The sequence below is a fragment of the Podarcis vaucheri genome, assembly GCF_965113315.1.
Source record: "Podarcis vaucheri genome assembly, chromosome: 11".
Classification (NCBI taxonomy): Eukaryota; Metazoa; Chordata; class Lepidosauria; order Squamata; family Lacertidae; genus Podarcis; species Podarcis vaucheri.
In genome coordinates, this window is record NC_138749.1 from 29354130 (window position 1) to 29376029 (window position 21900).

General features: G+C 41.2%; 2 long non-coding RNA genes across 9 annotated transcripts in view; one reads left to right on the forward strand and one right to left on the reverse strand.

Annotated features, from left to right (window-relative positions):
- LOC309514725 overlaps positions 1-14437 on the reverse strand; it is a 152427-nt gene extending 137990 nt beyond the window's left edge. For 5 of the 7 annotated variants that reach the window (XR_014212125.1, XR_014212126.1, XR_014212129.1 and 2 more), the window contains exons 1-2: positions 12749-13355; positions 7418-7513 (exon numbers count right to left, since the gene is read on the reverse strand). This is a non-coding gene — a long non-coding RNA (uncharacterized lncRNA). Of the gene's footprint in view, positions 1-7417; positions 7514-12748; positions 13356-13863 lie in introns of those variants that run through there. The other 2 variants (XR_014212127.1, XR_014212128.1) reach the window with 2 other exon arrangements.
- LOC309514754 overlaps positions 1-20749 on the forward strand; it is a 37939-nt gene extending 17190 nt beyond the window's left edge. For both annotated transcript variants that reach the window (XR_014212171.1, XR_014212172.1), the window contains one exon: positions 20259-20749. This is a non-coding gene — a long non-coding RNA (uncharacterized lncRNA). The remainder of the gene's footprint in view (positions 1-20258) is intronic.
- The last annotated feature ends 1151 nt before the right edge of the window (positions 20750-21900 follow it).

The window sequence follows — 21900 nt, forward strand, 5'->3', positions numbered from 1 at the left end:
TACAAATAAAATGATGTATGTATGTAGTTAACAGCCTGTTGTGGGGCTATGTGACACTAGTATCCTGAGAAAGGGGCTTCTTGGGGGAAGGGACCTGGACAGCAAGAGCTCTGCCAATGATCTTGCCACAGGTTGTTAATAAATTTTTATTTTCAAAAATGACAAAATATCTGACTATTATATCCAAGGTAAGTTTGCTAGTTCCCCTGAACCATTAAAAAGTTTGGGGAAACAATCAGCAAGCAACAAGGGAAGAATGAATCTTTCACTTCGGTTTCTCTCAATTTCTTATTTTTCCAGCCTTAATTCAGTTTATCACATTTCTTCACCGTGATTTTTTTTTTAAGCCATTAAAAATCATTAGCATTTTTGTGTACATTTCTCCTTATACATTTTTGTATGAAATTTTCCCTAATAATGTACTTTTGTATTATATTTTCACTGAAATATGCATTTGCATGCTCACTTTCCCCTAATATACACTTTCTTTGAGAAGTACTTATTTCAAAGGAAAGCTATGTTTTGGTTATCATATTGTTTGGGAAAGTGCAAGTTAGGTAGATTTACAATTTTAAAATGCTGAACTGAAGCAGAGTTCTCCCCCATCCCTACAAGCAATATGAAATCTCTTCCACCACCGCCTCCACCCCCACCCCCCAATTTGGGAACCAAAGGGCTTACTGATTGCTTCACTAGCACAATGTCACACAAGTCATTACACCAATACTGCAGGAATTGTTGCTTAGCTTCTATATAACAGGAAAAAATTGTGGGAAACTGCAGTCAAATATAACTATGCATAGATGCTACTCAGTGCATGAAGGGCTTAGGACCAGAGAGGTCTGTTGCTAGACCTAGCAGGACCAGTGCTCAGCGATGATGGGAGTTACAGTCCAATAACAGCTGGAGGCCTAAGTTTGAGAAACATTACACTAGACTCAGCTAGGTCACACACCCTTACCTCTGTGAGGAAATTAAGCTGCTTCACTTCCTTTCTCTCACTCTCTTCTCACCATGTGATCCATCAGGACAAATGTGTCTGAACTTGCTCAAAGTTTAGACCACATGTTTGAACTTTGTGTACTGTGTAATTTGTACCCAAGAATAATCTACTTGTGTTCTTCTTGCTGCTGCATAGAACAATGAATGAATCAGACCTTTGGATTTAGTAAGTAAAGCTTTAAAATTTACTTAATAGTATGTAGTCTGTTCATTGCAAGAGCTCTAAGCAGAATAAACAGGATATACAAAAGGGTTTGACAAGCTATATTCCATGCAATGCTGCTAGTTAACTCTGAAAGTGTTTTTAACTCTGCTGGGGGCTCTCTCATGCTGAAGAGTGTGAAAAGCCCTATGTTTTGAATCTAGGTGCCCAATCAATTCTTTTTGTTAATTCTACATGTGGGTCAGATCTATTTTCCACTTCCACAGACCAGTCCCACTGATATCAAGGAATTATAGCTGTAGTCTACCTAACTCATAGAACCTTATTTCAAAAAATCTTTGTTTTTCCTTTGACATTATAACCAAGTTTGTCCATACCAGTGCTCCTCCTGGTGTTTAAAGATATATCTGTATAACTAAAGTGAATGGGAATCACCACTTTAAACTAAAGGGTTTGGTGTGACTTTCATTATATTACTTTATAAACAATATGCAATACGATTTGGTGTTCCATGTAGTTGGACGTCTACATGCAACAAATCTCTCAGCCTGTTTTTCTAAGTAGAAGCAGCTTCAAGTGGTTGAAGCAGAGAAAAAGCAGGTACGGAAAGAGAAAAGGAAAGTAATTTTTTCTGCCCAATGTTCCTCTACTCCAAATCGCCACCATGGATTTGGAGAGGAGAGATAAAACAGCTGAAGGTGTGACTTGGAGCAGAGAAGTAGTGGGTTGGGAAAGGTTAAGTGCCCCCTCTCCCCCGACACTTCTACTCTCTAAACATCCCCCTCCCAAAGCTATCTTTGCTTAGAAAAAGGGATCCTTGCACATATCTGTAATGTGTATTTAGGCCTTGAGACTGCAGGGTTTCCTGCTAACTATAATGCTTTTACACCTTGCAGGGATCAGCCTGTGAATCCTGCTGCAATTACTTTCTAAAAAGAGAGGTGTCGGGGCTCAAATATGCTTGGAAGCCACATCCTCAAAACTAAAAATGCTACCTTCAAACCCATATATGTAGGACGTAGCTCTAGTTACTCTGTGATGAAAGAGAAAATCACTCTGCACTTTCACAGTGGCACCCTTCTTTATATTTCACATGGTCAAGGACTGAGATCCTGGCATTCTTAGCATGTGGCTACTGGGATATACACTTCTGGTGTGGATGCTAACACTACAGCACATCACCTGCAGCCATGGAAAACTACTCAAAAGACAAGAGGCTGGTCCTCCAGCACAGAAGAACATCCACATCCCTGCAAACAGAACAATGGATCTTAAACTACTACAGAAGTAGCCTTTAACAGGTGGGCAAAACCAGACCATCTCCAGATTCCTGACACTTTATGAAGCCACCCTGTGCCTACTGCTCCCTCCCCTTCTCTTTACCGCCTTTTTTTGGGCAGCACCTGAATGGATGAAATAAATAAGCATACTGAGGTGTGTAGAGGTACAAATCAGGTTGTAAGAAGAAAATGTAAGTGTCATTAAAAGCTTTGAAATCTTTAATATAAAGAAGAAGCCTCAGGGGAAACCCTCCCTGGAGAGCTGCTGCTCCATATACTGAGATGTGGCAGATGGAGATTTTAAACTAGAGCTATCCATGTATTTTTAACTCAAACCTACAAGGATGGCCTAGAACCAGTTCTCAGGGTTTTTTTTGTAGACAGTAGAAGGAACGTACAACCATGACAGAATCATGATGGTTTCATTCTTTCACTCATTATTCTTTCCTCAGTTTCATTATTAGCAGAAATGAAAAGCTAGGAAAGCGACACAATAACCCAAGCTCACTATAAAAGCCATATATTGCATTATGGTGCAGAAAAGGTAAATTACTGCTACAACTGCTTCCAGAAATCTAAATTCAGACACATACTCACCATTTGACATTTTCTTTATATGAAAATATGTGGTAAACCCATTTATGCTCCAGGAATTTTAGATGTACTGCTTAATGCTGTTCAAATCATTTTCATATCATAAAAATATTTTTGAGTTTGTTTTTTATACATCTATTCCCCCTACTGGCGATATTTATTTTTATTTGGATGTGTAAAAAAAAGAAAGTGTTTTACCAACAGAAAGAGAAAATAGAATCAGGATTGATTTGTTCAAAGTGTTATAATATTCCTTTGTGGGTGCCAGCTACCTTATACAGTCTTGAGGAAAAAATAAAATGTGATGTTCCTAGCATAATCTTGTCCCTGCTCACATTCTCAGCTGTGGTAAATAATCCCCCTCTCAGCCCATCATCTAAATATTTGTTTTAAACCATAGATTCAATCTAGTGCCTTGCATATGATGCTTGAAAATAAGCATATATAATTGTACTAAGGGAAATCAGAAAGGTGCACTGGGGAATGTGTTGATTTACACAGGGGAGATTCAGATCCTGCCTCAGCCATGAAATTCACTCAGGAACACTGCATGTGCTACAGGTTAAGGCATGGAACTGAAACATGCAACATGTACTCCTAAAAACACAAATGCTGGTGTTCCACGCCTGCCTTTTTACTTGGTAATGGATGCATTTGTCATTAAATACTGAGTAACTTGCTATAAAATTTAAAAGTGTACTCAATGAAAAGTATAATTTAAATAGCAAACTGCATACAAACTTGTGTTTTCAACCTTGTGTGTGGCAGGGGTACAGATAGGTAGAAGAACTGGGAAAGCCTTGTTTTATAAGCAAAACTCCACTGGCAATTCTTATGATCCAAACCATTATGTTTTTAGCAGTATCAGCGAAGCACCATAGAATCTAAGAGGTGCTGCCTAACATCTGTTTCAATCTTAAAGGGTGGAAACCTTGGAACCCTTGCTACTGTGATCTATTTAGACTTTGCGGAGCAAATTGTACTTAAATCATAAACATGTGCATTGGGAGTTGAGGGGAAATCACATTTCAGCTGTTCCATATCTTTGTGCTTTATGATCACAGTTAGGAACTGCCTAGGGCTTAGGAGTAGCCTAGCACTCAAAGCTCCTCCACTTGCCAGGTCTGTCTTTTAGGGAAATTCTCAAAATGGTTGCTTCCCAACTGTGGAATTCTCTTTCTCCTGAGTGTGAATATTTATCAGAGGCAACCTAAGGCTTCTGTGTTTTGGCAAAGATGGCCTAAGATTAAGTTTTGTAATACAGCTGCATCTGTACTATAATACAGGGGGTTATTGTGTAATCTTGAAATCTCTACTAGTGATAGGTTGAACTATGATGTCATAGAATGCTTCTGAAAGTTTTAATGTGTTGGAAGCTGAAGCTTTGTTTGGCTGTTTGGAAGGAATCTGAGGACTAAAGTGGGAAGATGACTCATCAGAAGAAAAGCTATGGGGCAGGGCACTCATAGGCAGAACAGCTGAAGAACGGGGACAGAACAGGTGGTAGACAGATGAAGGAAAGGCAGAAAGAGTATACAGCTGAAGGAGGAACAAATGAGAAAAGAGATTGCTGAAAAACACTATTTATCCCATTTGTTTAAACTTTGGTAAATCTTAACCATAACATTAAAGCTCTGCACATATATCTGTTAGCTATTCCTATCCCAATTCAGGTACCCTTGTAAACATAGTTGTAAACACTGTTACTGTTATGCAGATGTCTGAAGTTGTATAAATGATGAAATGTTAATAAATTGGAGTGGAGGGAAATAGGATTACAAACAGTATATTCAACATTAGCCATTTTCATCAACCTAACAACCTAAAAAATTAATGACTGGGCTTCTATCTTATAGAATTTTTAAATTTTCAGTTTAAAAATATATAAAAGCTTTCTTCCCATTCTACTATTGTGACTTACCACACTTTGGTAACCGTGAGAATTCATTCCCTGATTTAACACTCAAATCCTTTTTCTCATATATAATTCTTATGAAAAATTGATTTCCCAGCATTAGGTCATGTGACTAGATCCTAATCACATGAATATTAGACTGTTAGGTCCTCAGTGCAAGGACCTGTCCTCTTGTACTCTGTAAAATGCCATGCACATTGATGGCACATATTATTTCTACTACTAATACTGTACTAATGAATGCTTCTATTCTGATCTGCATGCGTAACAATTCCTTACAAAAATGGTCTAAGAAATGACATATTAATGTATTTTTCAAACGAGAGACAAAGGAAGAAATTTTCACTGATGGTGAAACAAGAAGCAAATGTTTCTTTCTGTCCTGAAATGGGAGTGCATACTCAGAAATAGCCAACCAGACATATTGATTTTTTGCTAAATACAGTGGTACCTCGGGTTAAGTACTTAATTCGTTCCGGAGGTCCGTTCTTAACCTGAAACTGTTCTTAACCTGAAGCACCACTTTAGCTAATGGGGCCTCCCGCTGCCACCGGAGAACAATTTCTGTTCTCATCCTGAAGCAAAGTTCTTAACCCGAGGCAGTATTTCTGGGTTAGCGGAGTCTGTAACCTGAAGTGTATGTGACATGAAGCGTATGTAACCCAAGGTACTACTGTACAAGCTCTGTGTTTAGAGGCAGTGTACCTCTGAATACCAAACACTGGGAATAAATAACAAGAGAAAGATTTTGCTTGTATATCCTGCTTGCCAACTTTCAGAGGAATCTTAGCCACCAACTGTTGGAAACAGGATGCTGGTCTACATTGTACCATTGGGACTCTCCTTATGTTCTTACATTCAAATGGATTCTGCAAGGCGAGTCCACTTGCGCATGAAGTTAATCAGATGGCCAGTACTTTCACCCACTTTCACAGTATCAGTCACTTATTTGGGGGATGGGGATGATTCAAAGTATCCCATTCCTATGTCCCCATCAATAGGTGATCATTGCACTTTTACATAAAATACATTTAAGCCTGCCCCTTGTTCTTGAAGCGCAATATGGTTGTCAATGCAGAACAGATAGTTGAAGGGAGCCATTTTTAATCAAATTATGTTCCAATTCATTCTGAATTATGGATATGGGAAATTATTATTTTTTAAACGACAAAGATTCTGCACAAATGATTGTGCTTACTGCCTGCTACAGTAAGGCAATGCCACTCTTATGTCAGCAGTGTTGCAGGGATATTGACCTTAGTGTTGCAAACAGATCTGGCAGCTCAAATGATCAACATGCCAAGGTTCAAATGCAGCATGTTTATAACCAGAGAAAATAAATGATTCCTAGGAGAGAGGAAAAACTTTTTGAGCAGCTGATTGCATTTTATGGACTTAAAATAGCTGATATCATCAGTGTGCTACACATGGCAGAGAGAAATAACTAATTAACAGGGAATTCCCTATGAAAACATAATTCTAAAGCATTTTGGCTTCACATTTCAACAGATGGACTGCAGAAGATACTAGAGGGGGTGGGAAACCAAGCTGAGCCAACTAAGTGATGGCTTTCTAGCCGAACCAGAAAATATTTTTATTCTTATTTTGACAAATCTGAAAAGAATTCAGAGCTAACATTTCCAAAGATAGGAGCCTGCAGAAATTCACACTTCCAAATCCAAGACCCCATGTAAGTGGCTTGATTTCCCCCCAAACATAATGACAAACAGTCCCTATTGATTTCCCCACAGCAGAGAGAATGCTTAGAGACAGATAATGAAAGGGTGTGAGCCTACCATCCCCAGAAGGCTCTAGGGGAAAACCCTAGTCAGATAGTTAATTTAAGTGAATTGATCATGTGTCCCAAGCATTTGAAGCCAAAATCTTAAGTGAAGGAAAGTAGAACTTTGGCTGTTTCTATGTTATCATGTAAAGTCTATGAGGTCCAGTGTGTAAAAGGCTGGGTTTGGATCCTGCATCCTCTCCTGATGGAGGACTGTGTCAATACACACCACGTTCATTCAGACACTCATCCGCAAACTGGAGGGTTAGGGAAACTGAATTCTACTACTGAGCAACGACCCGTTCCCATCACAACTCTACCTGCAACCACTTTTAACTGGATTGCAATAGCTAGGTGCAATGCAGGGAAAATTTAATGCCTTTCCATTTAATTGATTTCTAGAGTGTTTGAACATGCTTAGTTTCCTTGGGATTACGTCCGCTATTCTTGTAACTCCATAGTGCCAGATGTAGAACAGAAAATAGGTACTGATATAGTGAAAAATAAATAGAAGTGGAACAATTTTGAGCCAAAACAAAACTGGATGAGTTATTTCAACTATTTCAGATTACCATTCCAGGTGCCAAAAATAACAAACAAGAAATCACCCATCTATACCAGATTTGATTTTATTAGCTCCAAAGTAAAGCTAGTCTGACTGCACTGCTAATAACACATACCTGTTCCTTTGTAACGGATGGAAGTACAGCCTTGCAATTAGTTGATATCTATCCTAGTTCTTCATCACTGGAGCTGGCAGAGTATACAAAACTGACCTAAAGAGAAAAACAAAGGAGGCATGTTTTTAACTTTGTGGCTTTTTAAAAGCATATTCTAGAGGTTACAATGTAGTCTCTACAAAAGCACTCATAAAGCATTCAAAATCCATATTAGAACAATACCTTTATCAGGCTTACCAAAATATTACAGAATAGTGTGCAATACTCTACTGCAATCTCTGTCAGAAAAACAGTAATGCACAGTGGGAAGAAAAAACTTTGATTTTTAAGCCATGAAATCTACATCTAATCATAGTCTTAGGATGAAATGGGAGAGGTGGTACCAGGCATTCAAATGAGGCTAACATATTTATTACACCATAAGCTTTTATAAACTAGATCCCACTTCTTCAGATGCACAAAATGCTATCCTCATTTGGTATGTGTGTGCATATATATTATAAGGGGGGGTGTTAAAAAATGTAAACACTAGGGTCAAGTGTCAATGACATGCAAAAGTGTAGTTGGTGACCATTCAATTACAGCTTAAATGTACACAAAATAAACACAGTGATCATTTGCAAGTACAGTAGCTATAGAATGATCCTACAGGTACCCGATTCTCAGTGGCTTCACAATCAAACACCAGTACTTTGAATCAGGGTTAGAAGTGAGCCAACATTAACTACTTAAACCAGGGATGGTGACTTGCCAGATGTTGTTGAACTCCAACTCCCATAAGACCCAACTAGTATGGACAATGGTAATTTGAGTATTTATTTTGATTATTTAATTTCTATACCACTTAATATACTAAAAATAGCTCTACAGAGTGTACAAAATACAACTTAAACAAAATATTACAAAAATATGCACTTACATATAAGAAGTAATGCAAAGCTACAAATATATATATCAGTATCAATTCATTTTCCTTTTGACACTCTCCCTCTCAGCCACCTCCAGGTTCTCACCCAAGGTCCAAACAAACTCTCAGCTCACCCAGAAAAGTCTCACAACGAGAAGAGCTCCTGGAAACAGCAGACATCATCCTAGTCTCTCACTTGAGACTTGCTTTTCATGGGCAGACCCAAGGTGGGTGCCCACAGCTGTGTCCCATTCAGCTGCACTGTCTACAACCAGTTCCAGGTACAGCAGTTTTATTGAGCTTTCCAGAGGGACCAGAGGATGGGAATAGGGCTCTCCCCCACTTACAGCTCTTTTTTCAACCTCTATCCTCTCCTCCTTCTCCCCTAGCTGCTTATTATTCAACACAGGGTCCCCATTCCTAGCTTAAGCACAAACAAGGTGGTTTCCCACTACCTGATCCTAGTTAGCAATCCTGCAGCTATATTATTGCTGTACTTTACAGCAACTTGCAACACTTTGGAAAACTGCTGCAAGGCTACTTGTGCTTCTAAAGAGAGAGTTGGATCTAGGAGTATCCCCAAACCACAGATGTCATTCTTTAGAAATGCAACCCCATCCAGAATAGGTTTGAATACCACCAGCCCACACAACCAAACTGACCACCAACATAACCTCCACCTTTTCTTATACACTTAATTACCAATCCCAGTCATTGGTTCAGCATTTTCACCACCTGACCAGAATTAGATGAAATAGGAAAAGCAGGAAGTTCTGTGTCATTCACATATGCTTGACGCCACACTACAAATCTCTTGATGACTTGACTTAGCAGTTTTTACAAAAATATTGAACAGCAGTCTCATGAAGATGGGGGTTAAGATCAGTTGTCTAGAAAGGCAATTGCCTAGAAATGTTTTTTATAATAACTGTTTTCCCCACCAAACTATCGGATTACCTGTAAATGCAAACAGCCCCCAAAATATTAGATTTGGTCCACCTTTCAGGCATTTTCTGTACTCCATTTCAGCAAGTTATGTCTTTCCCTCTGTGCTTAGCGTTTCTGATCACCTACAGTCTCAGGGACTAATCCTACAATTTGGCAGAGTGAGGCACACACCTCAGGTGGTGGTTTTCTGATGTACTATGAAAGATCACCTATTTGCCAATTAATAAGTTTATTCTATTTGTTTTATACATTTACTACCATAGAGCTATCTTGCCCTCTCCATAGGTTCTTACATCTATGGTTTGAGAAGCTGAGATCTAAAGAACTGCGTAAGCTCATACACCACAGTGGAGTCCTTTATTCCCCTCTTAAACTCCATACAGTTTCAAAAGAGATTTGCTGTGCAGCATGGTGTGAGGCTAATGTTCAAGAGAAACAAATCTAAAGCCTCCTTGGGTTCATGGAACTAGTTTCACAGTTGTTTGGATCCTGGCCAGCATTGTCCCAACTATGTGACAATGTTAAGAGTTATGCATTACAAAGCTGTGCTGTATACCTGCTAATACAGTGAAATACACACAGCTTTCCCACAAGCACACCACACCCCATCTCATGTACGACGAAGAAATACACTGAGGTAAGCCCTGGTTACCAGCAGGTATATGTGCAGGAGTCGGACAAGACTAAACGACTAAACAACAACAAAGCCCTGGTGAGCCCAAAGTCTCTAACAAGTCTGAATGACATACACAAACAACAACAGAAAGGCTATTAGAGCTTCATGTTACAATTTTAGCAAGTACTCAACACAGTTCTGTAGCAAATGCACATTATAACTAATATATTCCTAAAAATTTGATTAATAGAAAGGCAAGATAGAAGCATATTAAATAAATAAATTAAGGCAACATTAGTTTTGTTACCATCCTGAAGTTGGCCATTGCAGGCTCTGTGACCCGGCTAATCAAGAACTTAGGGGCACTCTAAGCTGGCCTTTATGAAAAAGAAGTGATGATCTCTGGCACTGTTAAACAGTCCTTACAGTATGATCCTATATATGCTTGTTTGGAAGTAAGGCCACAATCCTACACACTCACACTTGGGAATAACTCCTACTATATCAGTGGGGTATATACTTTTGTGTAGGCATACACAGGCTTGCTCCATAAGTCTGAAAGAATTAAATGGAGAATTAACTTCCTATTATACATGTTTAGGATTGCACTGCAATCAAATGAGATTTTTCTCCCTTCTAAGTACACCTAATAGTGTAGCCTTTGGCTGTACACTTTCTACAATGGTTTTGTATTATAATGCATGAAGGAATAATTTGGGAAGGGTAAGCATGCATGTCTATTTCAAAAAGAATGCATGCACAAACAACCCCTGGTGTTTGAATCAGGATTTCCCACCAAGCACTCATTTTCTGTTGGAAACAGGTGTGCTTGCTACCTTTTCATATTTACAGCTCTGAAGCCACAGGTGTGCACAACAGTATCTTCTGGAAGTAGTATGAGATCAAGCCATATTGGTAATGGAAAAAAGAGGACAAAGAACACTTATTAGAAGCATATCTCAACTTAAGAGCTCCCCAAACCACCCAATCACACATACAAAAAAGAGAACACTGCCAAATGCTCAGCAGTAGCTCCATATACCTGTCCATTCACTGTTTACATTTTAATGGAAATTCTTTTCCATCCCTAACACAGCATGCTTTAGAAGCCAAAAACAAATGCTGCATCAATGGAAGATGAATTTATGTTGACCTTTACCAGGAAAGCACTGTAAGACAGAGCACTTAAGCATTTAGAGTGCAGTACATCTTCACATATTATGCAGCTCCATGGCAATAGGGAAAGTGCTAACCCAGTAAAGTTACCCAGGGGACATAAAATGAAGTATATAAAACTCTCTAGCGGAATGTTATATAATATTCCCAGGTCAGGATTTGGAACTTTTGAAGACTTCTTTGTTCCATCTGGACAGGGGGGAGATTTGTGGATTGAGAATTCAAAATATATATTTTTAAGTGACACAAATATAGACTTGCTTTCTTTTAATGCCTAGCTACAAATCGTAAGAGAAAATATTAGTGGTAAAACTGGGCTCATACTCCTTAAGTCTCTATCACCAAAGTAAGTCCATTCATTCAAATAAAACAACTCCAGAGTACAGTATGTGATTTGCAACTTGAGTTTAAACCTAATAATTAAACTGTTTCAAGAGTATGTATTTCCTGCATGAAAAGTTAAATATTACATGTACTTGAAAACTGCCACCAAACGTTTAACAAGCTATTTAAATATGAATGTGTGCTGAATAATATGAAAAACCCGCCACCCCCAACCTTCACATTCTTGGTTAATAGCACTTTTAAGTCCACCTTCCCACAAAGAACACACACAACTATCCTGTGTTTAGGTCCAGAGAGGTTTTCCTTTTAGCTGCTCACAATGCTTTTTATCTGTTCTTTACATCAACTTACCATCCCTCACCTCACTACACAGAATCTCTAGTCTAGAATAGGGATTCCCAGCATCCAGAAGATGTAAACTAGAATACCCCTCATTCTTGACCATTTGCTATGGTTGGCCACCAGGCTGGCCACCCCAGGTCTAAACTGTACATGGTTTCCCCCCCATACCAACTGAGCCACTGCTTCCCTTGACAAGGGCCAGCCCAAAACATTGGGCTACCTGAAGCAGATAGTGCCTCTTTGTACTTCATGTACAAAAGCCACCGAGACTGGCAGTTTAGTATCACTTCAACACTGACAACGGGACAACACCCTCCATGATACCTGAGTGTAGCAGGCTAGCTTAGAAGGCACAGGGTAGCCTCGCTCTGCCCTGCCCTTGATAGTTCATCCAACAGGAGTAAACAGTATGTGAACTCCAACACATAAACACATACAGCACACAAAGGCTTGCAACGTACTTCCAATTCTTGTCTCAAGAAGTCACTGTTCAAATGCTAAGGAGTGGCTTATCCAAGGCCACCATTAAACTCACACCCGATAACCTGCCCCGTTAGATCAAGAAACACAGTTGCGAGCTCATAACATTCCTTCATAGGTTTGAAACCTGACCTCCTGACCCTTCCTTCATTTTACTCAGTTTCATCTAGAAAACCAGTTTCCTAAACCACTTCTTCAACTGATGAGTGGACACCTTTAACTGGGCTGCTCACACCCCTACCTGCAATTGGCTGTATTAGCATTATCACTTCCATTTCCTTATTTAGGAATGAGGTACTTTTTAAGAAGTATGGAAATAAAAAGAATAAAAGATGTGGGAATAACTAAAACTAGGGCAAATCATTATTTATAGTGTGTGTGTGTGTGTGTGTGTGTGTGTGTGTATAAAGTGAATCCCAAAGTGATGTATAACTCAATCTCCTTCAAGCACCTCTAAACTAGGGATTTGAACCTTGGCCTAAGGCAATAATTATAAACCCAATTATAATAAACTCACTTTTCTCCCTCCTAACCTACGTAGAGAATATTTATTTTCTTATGCTGTTTTTTCGGGGGGGGGGAACCCTCCTCTTTCTCACGCGGGCTTCCCGATTCTTCTTTTCCACAGGGTCTCTTCTGTTGAGCACCCACCCCTTGGGCTGCTGGATCTAGACTCTGCCTTGCGTCAAAGGAGTTGTTAAGACGTTAACCCCAGCCGAGCGCGGGGACGTTAAAAAACGCCGCGACGCAATGATGAATGGGGTTGCTGGGCCGGCATCTTAAAAGCCCAGGCTTTGGCTTCTCTTTTAACTGTTTCAAAATGACAGAGCCATAGATCACACAAACGCGCCCGCTAAAAGGAGAGAGGCATTTGGCCATTTCGCTTAAGAAAATCACGCGTGCACGAGCCTGCTCAGCCTCTCAGCGTCTTCCGAGAGGAGGGCCGGGCTCTTTTCTCACGCGCACCTGCGTAGGCATATGTGACAGAAAACGAACCGCGGGATACTGAAAAAGCAGCAGCTCTCAGCTATCGCCGCTCCCCCTCAGCACAAAGCGCGCGGGCGCTACGCCTCCAGCGCTTTGCAATCACGCCTAGAAGAGGCTGAACCGCGTGCGCATGCGCAGAATTTCCCGTTGTTTGGCGCGCGCGGCCGTGGCTCTTCCTGTTCCCCTCCCCCACCCACCCTTTCTCTCTTTCTCTTTCTCTTTTTTTCCTCTCTCTCTCTCTCTCTCTCTCTCTCTCTCTCTCTCTCCTCCTTGTGGAGAAGTTGGCGCGCTGCCCGCTCAGGCATTCAGCGCGAGCTCCTCAGGGATCAGCAAGCAAAGTCACAGTCTGCACAAACAGAGCTTTCAAATTCATAAAATTCATAGGATTTTTCACAAATGAATGAACACAATTTTCTACCAATTTCCTCATTATGCAAATATGCAAAATATCAAATTTAGGCCAATTAGGGTCCTCCACAGTCCCAAATTCACCCGTTTAAGCCATAATTGCAGAAACTATCAAATAATTACGGCCGCTAATTGGAAATATTTGTGACAGATACAACAAATTCTTGCACAAATTACATTTCATTTTAGGAACCACTGCGCGCCACTGAAATTTTATCGAAGTCTAATTTAACTTACATAATGAGTTGAATTGAGTACTTGTTATCAAATTTGAGCAATTCATAGCTCCGTAATGTGGAATGATCAAATAAATTAAAAGGGAATTTATTCAATATTTTTGTTGTGATCCTTTTTTTTCGAAACCATTGCTATTTTGTGGGGAATTTCCTTCCTCCTCTCGCTCCCGCTGCCTGAGGTGGCTGACATCTGTCATAAAAAAATATATATTTAAAAAAAACAAAACAACCACCCCACCAGCTGCAGTGGAAAGGAGGAGGAGGGAAAGCAAGCAAGCAGCAGCAGCCGCGAGCTGCCCTGATAGCTGACATAAGAGGAAGGGCAACATTTCCAGTCATGGTTCCTTCCTCAGCGCTATCATTCTTAGCCCAGAGAGAGAGGCAGCGAGAAATCATAATACAAACATGCTCGACTTTCCTGACGGGGAGGAGGTGGCGGGGAATAAAAAAAAAAACCACCTCGGGATTTATTTCATTTATACTTCCGGGTGAATGGCGAGAACAAGAAGCGTGACTTGTGTGAACGGAATTGTGCTGACACCCTAAGCGCCCTTTCCCCCCGCCTGGCCCCGGCAAACTAAAAGGCGCTTCCCCTCAACTGCCTGCTCGATTCGAATTCCATCGCCACCCTTAGCCCACCCTATCCACGTGACTGTTTCTCGCCATTCCGATCTTAGGGTGAAGGCTTCAAACTTAACGCACTTGAGGGAGATTCCCACGGGAGCTGAATGCCAGCCTTAAAGATCAGGGTCTTTGGATGCCCATGAGCGTCTTTATCTGCCATTGTTTCCCATTTCTTGTTCGCCTTAGCCCTAAAGTTACAGTTCTAGACACAGGCTTTTGGGGGGGGGGGATGTCGTGGCAAGCAAGCCCTACATTTAAACAAAAACCAAAACCACCCCCTTCTAACGGGGTGATATGATCAGTGGCGTAGCGTGGGTTGTCAGCACCCGGAACAAGGCAAGTAATTTGCGCCCCCTAATCCGTGGATTTTAGCACTGATTTTAGCACTGCGAGTGCGAGCGAGCGCCCCCCCCCCAGATGTTGCGCCCGGTGCAGCCGGCCCCCCTGCACCTCCCCACGCTACGCCACTGGATATGATATCGATCAGAAAAGGTTTTGTGATGTGTGTCAGGCTCAACCTTCGGCGAGTCTCTCGTTAAGGGAATGCAGCCCAACGCCATTGGTTGTGCTCCCATGTTGTTTTAAGGCCATCCAATCGACCAGAATAAAATATTTTTGGCAACCATTCTGGATTAACGCACTTCCAGACAATCTAGTCTTGCGGGATGCAGGCCTTGTAGCCAGTCAAAATTCCAATTTTAAACAGAGGATAACCTGTTTACATTTTGAGGATAACCTGTTTACATTCATGGATTCATCCAGAGAATATGTATATAAAGATGTAATCTTATATATTAGGTAAGAGTGTGATTAACCTTTGCACAAACACATGTGAATTGCTCACCCAGCCTGTTATATCAAAACAGACTTTCACATATACTGCAACGTATGGGTGTATATGGAATTATATGTCCAATAATTGTACATATTAGCAATGTATATTCTTCACAGTGGCCACTATTCAGTAGTGAGCCACACTTTCTTAAACCCACCGATATTAATGGAATTTCAGTGCATAACACTGTGCTCTGAATTATGGCCAGTTTGTTAGTGCCAATATGATCTATTCAGTACTGACATAACTATATATAATTATATGCAATACATATATTATGTACATGATATACATAATATATGCACTTCCTTAGTCAATGATCAGAGAGTAGTTTATTATTATTGGCCCATTTTGCAGAAAATTCCTTAAATAGGAAAAAAATGTGTAAGGCTCATAATATAATAATGCAATATATGGCACTCTGTATATATGTATACAATGTGTGTGCTTGTACTATTATATATAACTTGCATTTATCTCTGTATACCCCTGAGTTGCCCTCTCAGGAGAAGGTCAGCTCCCTGGCCAGAGACGTTATTTTTCTTCCTCACCGCCATTCTCACATCCACACACGCACCATTTTTAACTGCCTGTGGCCTCGTTGGCGGATTATAAATGTCTTCTTCTCGCTGTGATTTGTTTAATCCGTGGAAATGGTGCTGGTCCTATGTAAACAAGCCAAGTGCGGAATGAAGGCAGCCACCCATGCGTGGCCAGCCTGCCTATTTGTCAGAAAACCTTCATAAATACTGAGCCGGGGCTGGGCAAGGATGTGATGTCTCCATTTTTGCCAGGAAAGGGCACGAGGAAGACAAAGCGAAGCAGTGCGCCGTGTAACCTTTAAGGGACAGATAGAGTGTTGTGCTGCTCTTCGCCAGACTCGCTCGCTCGCTCGCTCGCTCCCCTCCCTCTCCCTCTCTCTCCCGCTCGGTAATTCACCGCCAGCGAGGATGGATGACGGGTTATCCAGAGTATCTAGACCCGTTTCTGCGTGCAGCATGTATGTGTGCAAAGACAAAGTGACGAAGACAGTCCAATAATATCTTCGTCCCTGAACCATTCTGCAATCCAGCTCTAATTGTCTGGCAAGCTGACACGCTCGCATCCAGTTGTGGGGCTTTTGTGAGGTTTGGAGCGGCCCATCCACGTGGCCCATCCAGATTGGTAGGCGCACCCAGAAAGCGTCGGATCGTTCTATGAAGAAATTCGCCTTTCTTTCTCTCTCTCTTTCTTTCTTTCTTTCTTTTTTCAGAGGTTTACTTTTTCAGTTATCCGTGTTGCTGGACAATACCTTATTATTTTCTTAGGCTCTGCTTCGCATTGATCCGATCTTGTGTCCGCTGGAGATTTTAAGAGAAACACATATGCGTCTGATCAGAGCAGCAATTACCTCCTGTAATTATTACGGTCCTTATTTATTACAAAAAAGTGAGAAAATGTCGAGTATTAAAACGTGAAAGCAGCTATTAATCAAACCTTTACACCTTCTTTAGCTCAGGCGTGATGGTGGGTATTATCATAAATCTACTCTGATAGTAACACAAGAATAATGAGTTCAGTAATGATAGCGATGATGATGATAATGATTTTAACCAACAAAGAATAGTGTAGATTTATTGCTAATAACGTGGTACAGGAACCTCTTCATTAAAAATTACCTATATGTACTCCTCATGGTTGAAGATGAGATTGCCAGGAGTTGTTTGGGTGCGTTATGGCGCTCCAAACAACTGCTAAGGAGCAGCAACTTGAACTACACTAGCGAATGGTGACCCGGAACTACTTATAATGCCGATTTCTAAAATAGGCAGCTCGATATACACTGTCCAGAAACGCCCCTAAATAGTTCGGCTTAGTTCTCGCCTTTCCCCTACCCATCCGCAGCAGGAGAGCTAATTCGGGTATAACCTCCTCCATACATACGCACATACACAAACACACGTGCGAACGTGTTATGCCCCAGTCAGAATGATTAACAAGATTCCTGGAGAACACATGCATGAATTTGGCCTTGTTTAGAGAAAGCGAGGCAGAATTGTGACTGCCGAAAGGCACACTTGGCCCCAACCCTGCGAATGAAATATACCCACCTCCCAAGCTACAGGGAAGCAAGTCCTCTGCACAAGACTTTAACTCTACTTGCTTATGAGAATCTTGGTTTAGCTTAGCAAATTTGAAAATATTTGCATTAAGGGGAGGGAGCAAAAACAGCTCTCCCCCAAACTTCAAGGGGGTTCATTGATTACATTTTTGTTTTGTTTTGAGTGGAAGATCGACCTGATTCTGGCGTGGTAGATTTTAGTTCGTCGCTGTTTCATTGCCTTTACGGGAAGGACTGTGGAGTAAATGTACTAAGGTTGTATATTGCTGAGTTCGTAGGAATTATTGGCTTCTGTGTTTAAGAGGATAGGGGAAGGAAGGCTTGGTGCAAGGAGATGAGGGTTAGACAAGCGCTCGGTACCGTTTGAGGATACACACACCTGAGCCATTACAGCGCGCAGAATTAATCAGCATTTGGGGACCTAACAGACAATGGGGGCTTGCTGTCATGTCTTCGCCTCGCCACAGAGCAAACGCAAAGGCAAGTCGGCGGCAGCGCCTGCGCTCATGCGCCCCTTCCACTAAAAACAATAAAGGTCATTTTCTACTGAAGTCTGACGTGGATGCTCAAACACACACACACACACACACACACACACACAGGCTTTGTGGAGTTTATCCTTATATTTAAAGTTTAAAGTCTTCACGAATTTTATAGGTATTCAGGTAAACGCGATTCTCTCTTCCCCCCCCCCAATTCAGGATATTTGGAAAATAAACTCACTATTGGGTCTGCTGCCACCATAGTTTTATGCATTTCATAAGTCTTAATTCCTCTCATCCCTAGTTTTAAGGAGTTATATCGACATTATTTCACAGGTATTGAATGTTACCCAGTCCTTACACATCGATACGTTTATTTTAGCTAGTTATGTTCCACCACCCATTTAAAGGGGAAGAGATGTTAGTGGTTTGTTTGCTTTTTAAATGATATTTCTTGTTCTCGGGTTTGTTTGTTTGTGATATTTTATCGCAAATATGGAGAGAACTTTTTTTTTTTTACAAAACACCATGAGCTAATAAGATTGGATATAAAACAATTTATATATCACCCATTAACAAAACCCTGATTTTCCAGAATTGCCAAGGGAGTAGGCAGAATACCTGGGAGTATGTCACAGAGACTTACAATCATATCATGGTTGAATTAGCGTTAGGAGGAAACTTAAAGGACATCTAGTCTGCCCTACTGCTCAATGCCCAATTACTTGAGGAAATCCAAGAGCCCCTATTACGATATCAATAGTAATTTGGCTATTTACCTCAGCGAAACGTGACTTACTCTCTCTCTAGCTGCTTGTGTGTATTGCAGGAAGCTGTAGCAGGTAAAGATTCAGGCTTTGTCAGGTCTCTGGAGAGAGTGACGAAAAATAACCACCTCCTCCCCAGTTATACTCCTCTCTCTATTATTTTAAGAAATATCAGCCTTTAAAGTGATAACAAAATTTCCAAGATTGATTCACGATGCGCCCAATATAATACTGACATAATTGCCTTGTGTTACATAATAAACAAAGCATCTGTAGCATTATAACCTTGGTGATGAGTTATGAAACCAAGGTATGGGCCAATTAGCTGGCTGGTATTTTTATTTTTTTTAAAGTAAGACTCTATAAACATCGGTTTTAAATTGTCCTAATTAGTAACTTGCTCATTAATTAACTTTCTGATTAATTGTGTAGCAATCTAATTTGCAGATGAGGCACTTCAACAGTAATACCTTGTAACTCCTTCGCTTGTCTTTAACATTCTCCAGCATTCAAGGCCGTCTTAGACCGGCTGGCCATTCTAGTTACAAGGGAAACGTGATGGTGATGCTTATTTGAATATGGCAGTAAGAACAGGCCAGGGACAAAGCAGTTGCGAAGAAAATGCGCACTCATGGAAAGAGATGCACTACCCAGTGAAGCTGGGACCCACAATCATTATTACTATACTATCATTATACTAAGTGCATTGTTTTAACTGGATTATGGGACCCGTCGCAATTTTACAGTACTACAGTCTATCTGAAACTTTTTATATTTTGATGTTGAACTTCACTTATTGCGTCCACTAATCCGGTTAAGCCAGGTCTTTTGGTCTTGGGCTGCTGTCAAATGTTTAAAAGACTGGTGAGAGCGCTGTAACTGGAGTTACCCAAGGCCTTTCCATAAATTATGCCAGTTACTGTTATGTAACTTTAAAGACCTGATTCTTAATAGATTTACTTGTAAACAAGCCCGATGCACCTAATCGGAACTTACTTTGGAATTGCGTGTGTTGGGGTCCTTTTTACTAAGTGACTGGGAGTAATGAGTCCATTGACAGCCACAAATTAACAAAAAGGAAAAAGCAGCACACACCCAACACCAAACTTTCAAGCCAGCGCAATTGATTTCAAGGAAGCCTCCTTTCAGCTAAGCGTGCTTAAGGAAGCAATCTTCAAATGCGACTTTTAAACGGATGAGTACGATGTTGGTGGCACCGTTGTCAGGCTGACTTCACCTCTGGTTTCGAGGAATGCGCTGAAGGTGATTCCTCGCAAGCCATGCATTATTCTCTTGCTTCATTTAGGCGAGAGAAACTCTTCGCTTCTTTTTATACCTTCCACTTGCCACCACGATTGAGATTCTCAAATCAAGTGACTAATTGAACCATTAACCAGTTAAATTCGAGTCAGTTAATCAACTTAAAACCCAAAATGGGATGCTAATGGATGGTAACAACAGATCAGATTCTCTCTGTATATTTCTTGCTATTTTTGTGTGTGTGAAGGTGCAATGTAGCTTTAGCATTTCCTTTCTCAACCAGTAACCTTTTCTCCCCCCCCCCTAATTTTGTTTTTCTTACCCCAGGTGATTATGAGAAGCTGGAGGTAATGTAATAACACCAGACAATAAAGGAATAGCGGGCGACATGTAAACCACAGGGTTGGCTGGAATTGAAATATCTCATGGATGGTTTGATATATTTGCATCAGAAAGCCGGGCAAGATTTTCCCGGCTTCCCCCGATTGGCTGCGTTTCCCCCACCAGAGCTATTGTGGCCCGGGTTTGTCTGTGGGGGGAAGAAAGCGAGAGAGAGAGAGAGAGAGAGAAGAAAAGCCTTTCCCCCTTACGGCAGATCATTCTCTAAGTGAATAGAGATGAAGGCAGGGATATTAAGTGACTCTATAAAACATCCCGGACACAATTGTGTGATTGATGGAGGACAAAGTGGGAACAGCAGGACACACGATCCTGGGAGAAGGCGCGCTGTCAATGCGAGAAACCCATCTCTGGAAACAGCTTCTCCTGGAGGAGTTTGCAGTCTATTTGTATGAGTAATCAGCTGAGCCCCCTCTCTGTCAGCCGTGTTTACTCACTGATTTTCTCAACAAGACAACCATTGACACTGGATGGATGGGGCTAATCTGGCGCAGAACTGGCGGCTTTGCAGAGGCTACAGGTCGAAAATGGAGCGCCGCGCCAGCTTCACCTCGCCTAATCTAGCGGCTAATATTTATTAGAGCCAATTTAGAGCGCTGCTCTCGCAAAGAGCAAGCAAAGGCGCGGCTACAATTAATAACGCCACCATCGCCCATCAGATGAATATAGAAATATAGGACGGCGAGAAGGAGGGCGGGTGCTTGGGAGAAATCTATAAACCCCCCCACTCTCCCCCCCCCAAAAAAGTGGTCTGCTGCCAAAGGCTCCAAGAAATGCCCAAAGCAACTCTCAGGGAAAGCGCTTGGCGAAGCGCATTTGCGCGGGTCCTGCGATTCCTTCGCCATTGTGCCCAGCGAGGGGGCGGGGGCGGGGGGGGGCGGGGAGACATCCGCTTGCTCCATGGTCTTTTGTGTTGCAAAGATGCGCACCTCCAGCTTCCACTGGCTGCCCGGAGCACCAAATAAATATAGGTTAGTCCTAAATTCAAGCGTTTACACACACATTTGGGCCATAAACATATACCTGTATTGCATCCCTACCAATATTTACCCTTGTGATTACAGTCCGGAAGGAGAACGAACACACAAACAAACGGGAGGGTAACGTAGCAAAATTATCTACAAACTGAAATGGATATGAAGTATATCTTAGATCGCTGGTGTACATCATTAACAATGCTCTATGGTCATGTGTGCACATTCCCCTCTATTTGTGCCTGCCTATACAATAATAATGGGTGCCTGGCCCATTAATGTATCTTTATCTGCAACAGACATACAAGGAGAGTCACTTGCATAAAGGGTTTGCTGGTACATTGGAGAGGGCTCCTTGATTACCCACCTGGAATAAGCGGGCAAGTTGCATATCAACATCTGTTCGACTAAACGCATTACATGCACAGGCTGGGGTTATTTGCGTGATACAGATGCTGATGCTACACACATGGACACACCAAAATGGAATTATGCAAACTGTTATATATGTATGTAATATGAACATCTGTTATATTAATGGCTCATATAAATGCACATACACAATGCCAGAGTAGCCTTAGTGGATGGAATGTGGA